Consider the following 4,863-nt stretch of genomic DNA (forward strand, 5'->3'; position numbering starts at 1 on the left):
TCTAACGTAAGTGTGTAAAACTCTATTGTTGTATGACCGTCAACACAACAAATTTGTAAGAAGCAAATAAAATATTAATATTTGTTTATTTGTACATTTTCCTACAAGTTTCGTTCCAGCTGAATCATCATTAGATAAATTTAATTAAATTTGCGCTCGTATTGGATTGTTTTGCTAACATGGATTCATATTAGTCATAAATATAAATTTTATTACGATTCGGGTAACAACAGAACCGCAGAGAGGCAACAACCGCTATCTACTAGAGAAAAAGATTTGTTAACCTGCACAGAACACCGTAAAATATATTTAATAAACCTAAACACCTTCACTCACGACATCAAAAAGAAATTAGAATACACACCGCTTTCATGCGGAAAACTGACAAGCAAAATGTGCACACAATCGAAATAACGCAGACTCCTTGAATACCCTTCTGCTCCATTATACATCATCATTGACCGTCAAAAATTTTAATTCCATTGTAATTTTTAACATTTTAAGATTCATATTTTCTCAAGTTTGTAATGAAAATAGAATCGAAACGAAATTTATAATTACGACCGCAAATATTAATCAAAATTAGCAATAAAATCCAATACGAATGCACATTTCATGAAGTTTACCTGATGATGATCCAGCTGGACCGAAACTTGTAGCAAAATTTGCAAATAAACAATATCAATATTTTATTTGCTCATTACGAATTTATTGTGTTGACGGTCCTACAACAATATCTTTTTATAAACTTACTTTAGATTCACATCCGACTGCCTTCACTTCTCGCCCACGAATATCTAAGATAATCGTATAAGATTGCATTTATTTATCTAATCTTAATTAATTTCATTATTATTTGTTACAGAGTCGTGATAGCATGGGTAATATTATTATTAATAGTAATGAAAATGAAAGAATGTAAACCAATAGCACGTGGTGTTCCCAAGCGGTCTAACCATCCAAGTACTAATCACGCCCAATGTTGCTTATCTTCGTTGATCGGACGAGGACCGGTGTTTTATCATGGTATTGCCGTTGATACATACTCATTATCACAACTACTTTCATGTGGGACCTAAATATGTCCTTGCCACACAATTTCGCCTGTGCATGGTGTTCATTTCCATTCCCGAGCTTCTGATCTCTATTACAGACTAAATATTCTACTAGCCAACCATAATACCTTCAACAGCCTATAATTTCTTGTAGTCGGAGGGTTTTTTGGAGACTGCATGTGTTTAAAACATCACTTGAACAAACAGCGTGTGAAGAAAATGGACATTAAAGTCTGTATTTTCTCATGCAAAAATTATCCTCATGAGGTTTACCACATTATTGCATACGTGGAAGCGTGATTACTGGTATTATTGTGTACTATATTTTTGTATTTCTTGGGCATCTTAATTATTCTTTCCAAGCAGTTGGCCGGATCGCAACCAATGCATAGACTAAACAAATAAGTGTGTGGTGTCCTCCCCTTCCACACATTTGTGAAGGACAGAACCCAGACTGACTGGGCACTAGTACAGACTGCAGGTTCTTTAGTGAAATCAAGACACAGAGAGCCGGTTTCCTGTTGTCACAAGGATTGGACGGGCAGGACTGCGGCCTCACATCTTGTAGTGATTATTTAAAATGCTCGCCCCATTTCTACGTACTTCTTCAGGCATCTCTTATTCTAACAATATATCACAGTTAAATCCAATTGCTTGCTGTTGTCTTTCCACCTAATACCAACCCCGTACATCGAATCGCTCACGGCTCGGCGAACCAGAGTTTCCCTGAAATACTGGGATACAACTTTGGTGTCAGGTGAGTGGGGTTGTTGTTGTTGTTGTTGTGGTGCGTGCGTGCCTGAGTGCGTGAACAGCAGACTGGCCACGATATCAACACATCGACTTCACGTGTGTGTGTGTGTGTGTGTGTGTGAAGTATTGGAAAACGTAATTGTAACTGTGCTAATAAGAGTGCGAAAAGCTGAAGGAATCCCGATAGGGAAACCGACAGCGGGGAGTGTGGAATTTCTAGCCAGGATTTTACGTCCCACGGATACAGTAGCGGCAGTTCGGGATCGAGGGTCGATCCAGACAGGAGAATTGGCAACGGGCGTACCGTTGTGTGGGCTAGTCCATAGCGCTGCGGTTGGTCTGCATGGCAGGCTGTAACCTGCTGCAAGCGATCTACGCGGCAGGCGTACACAGAACTTCAGAAAGGGCGAGTGCTTGCTCAATCCATGCCTAACCTGTATCCAAATTTAGATACTGAGGTTGTAAATGCGGACAGTAGTACTGCCATTATGACAGAATATGTAGCAATCAGTGAAGCTTTAAAGCTTATAACTCGTTTCAAGGGAGAAAGAAGGGAAGTTTTCGCTTTTATAGCGAATGTAGACACAGCGTTTGAAGTTATTGATCCTAGGAACTCATCCACGTTGTATAGGTTTCTTATATCGATAATTAGCGGAGAGACAAGAACCGCAATTTCTCATAGAAATATGAAAAATTTGGGAGAATTAAGAGAATTCCTAAAGAACACGTATACCGAGAAAAGAACGCTAGATTACCATGCCAATCAATTGTTCAGTACCAAGCAAACTAAGGGGGAGAATGTGTCTGAATGGATCCAGCGCATTCAGAAACTGGGATCCAAATTTAGAGAAGCTGCTTTTCAAGACTGCGAGCAAGAGGAGGGAGCCGGAATCTTAACTCTCTCAGATAGGTTAAGAAATATTTGCTTTGTGCAGGGTCTGTATTCAGACAGAATACAAACAATTGTAAGGAGTCGAAATCACGACAAATTCGATGAAATAGCAGAGACAGCCTCGGAAAAAGAAAGTGCTATAATTTCAAAGACTGAGAGGTACAAATGTTCAAACATGGGTTCGGATAGTTTGAAATGCAGTAATTGTGGCAGGAACAATCATGTGACGAGCAGGTGCTTTCTTAAGTGCAGGAAGGACGCAAGGGTCAATCATTTTTCAGCAAGGCACGAAAGTCGAGGACCCAGTCGGGATATTGTATGTTACAACTGTTTGGAAAAGGGGCACATAGCTCGGGAATGTACAAAGCCTAGGAAAAAGGCAGATAGACCGGAAATTAATAAAGGGAAATCGGCGAGTAACGGTTCGGGAAACGAATCAGGACCATCGGGGAAATGGCAGCCGACCGTCGGTCCAGTCTACTCAGTAGGCTGCATAGGGCGGAATGATTGCGAATTCCTCAAGCTAAGAGTGAACATTAGCAAGACAGGTGAGTTGTTGTTGCTCATAGACTCTGGAGCCGACATCAGTGTCCTCAAGGGAGAGAAATTGATAGGTTCGACAGAATATGATCCAGAAAGAAAAGTAAGGGTGAAAAGCATAAGCGGATCCCTGATAGAAACACACGGAGCGATAGAGGCTGAGATTAACCTCGAGAATAGTTCGATTACGCGCGAGTTTCAGTTAGCAAACAAGCAGATAGATATTCCTTGTGACGGGATATTAGGAAGGGATTTCTTTCGAAATGCAAAAGCACAAAGATGCTATGACACTCAATGTGTTAAGCTAAATGGGGAGATGATCAAGATGGTGAATGCTAACCAAACAGAAATCGCGTAGACAGAAAAGACGAGAGAGACCAGGAATATGATCCTACCGCGGAGATCGGAATGCGTTGTCAAGCTGCCGGTGAAGCAAGGGTCGCCATTAGTGGGGATCCTAGACAAATGCGAAATTCAAGAAGGAATTTTTATGGCAGGGTCATTAACCAAAGAGATAGACGGTTATGTGATAACTAGCATTTTAAATATGAACGACGAGGAGGCAGAAATTCAGGAGCCATTAGTGGAACTAAACGAGGTCGAACCAATACAGAATTCCACAGGAGCAACTGAAGAAAAGCGAAAGGATAGGGAAAAGAGAATCTTGGAACAGCTGAGATTAGATCATCTGAATGATGAAGAAAAGAGATTATTTATAGGAACGTGTCAAGATTATCAAGACGTGTTCTATTTGTCGGGAGACATTTTAAGTAGCAGGCAGGCAACGTGTCGAGCCAGGGACCGAACCAATGAACACGAGACCCTATAGTCTTCCTGAAACCCAGAAAGTGGAAGTAGAGGAACAGGTAGGGAAATTATTGAAGGAAGCAGTCATTCAAGAAAGTAACTCGCCATGGAACAGTCCAATTTTGTGGTAGCTAAACAGGCGAATGCTAGTGGCCAGCAGAAATTCCGGCTTGTAGTAGAATACCGAAAGCTAAACGAGAAGACGGTAGGAGATGCTTATCCCTTGCCGGATATCACTGAGATTCTAAACCAACTTGGACAGGCTAAATACTGTAACGTGTTTACGTTACAGAATACGCCGTAGAGATCGTCAATTGGTTTATTCAACAATCTACAACTATCGGCTACAATTACTTATCACAATGTTACGGGTTTCCACAGTTTACAAATCCTACAACAAAATCTCTTAACACTGTCTTCACTTGTCTTCACGTACTACTAACGCGGGAGCTATACAAGTCTCCCTGAATTACACACTCCGAGTATAACTGTACTACAGCACTCACTATGTCTGGAAAGCACACAATAAGTCTTCCGCTCGCTGACTTCTTAGTTATCGCACACTCGCAGGCTGCTATGTTTCAACTGAACTGGTAGCTGCTGTGGAGTCCACTTATATAGCCTTGCGCTGTTGCTAGTGTGACGTGGCGTATAGCCTAGGACGCTGTTGCTAGTGTGACGTCACCGCTGTTGATTAGCATTGCGTAGTTACCAGGTTACGGGGCTCGGCTATCTTCGGCTCCGCTCGGCTCTCTTCGGCTCCGCTCGTGACGTCACCGCGCGTTGCGCATTGCGGGGTGATTACTCGCCTATTAC

At 41.7% G+C, this 4,863-nt stretch overlaps 1 pseudogene; it reads right to left on the reverse strand.

Annotated features, from left to right (window-relative positions):
* Positions 1–921: 921 nt before the first annotated feature.
* LOC111865510 lies at positions 922–1,040 on the reverse strand (annotated as a pseudogene).
* Between the last annotated feature and the right edge of the window lie 3,823 nt (positions 1,041–4,863).

Source organism: Cryptotermes secundus, unplaced genomic scaffold (genome assembly GCF_002891405.2).
Source record: "Cryptotermes secundus unplaced genomic scaffold, Csec_1.0 scaffold530, whole genome shotgun sequence".
In the NCBI taxonomy this organism is placed as follows: Eukaryota; Metazoa; Arthropoda; class Insecta; order Blattodea; family Kalotermitidae; genus Cryptotermes; species Cryptotermes secundus.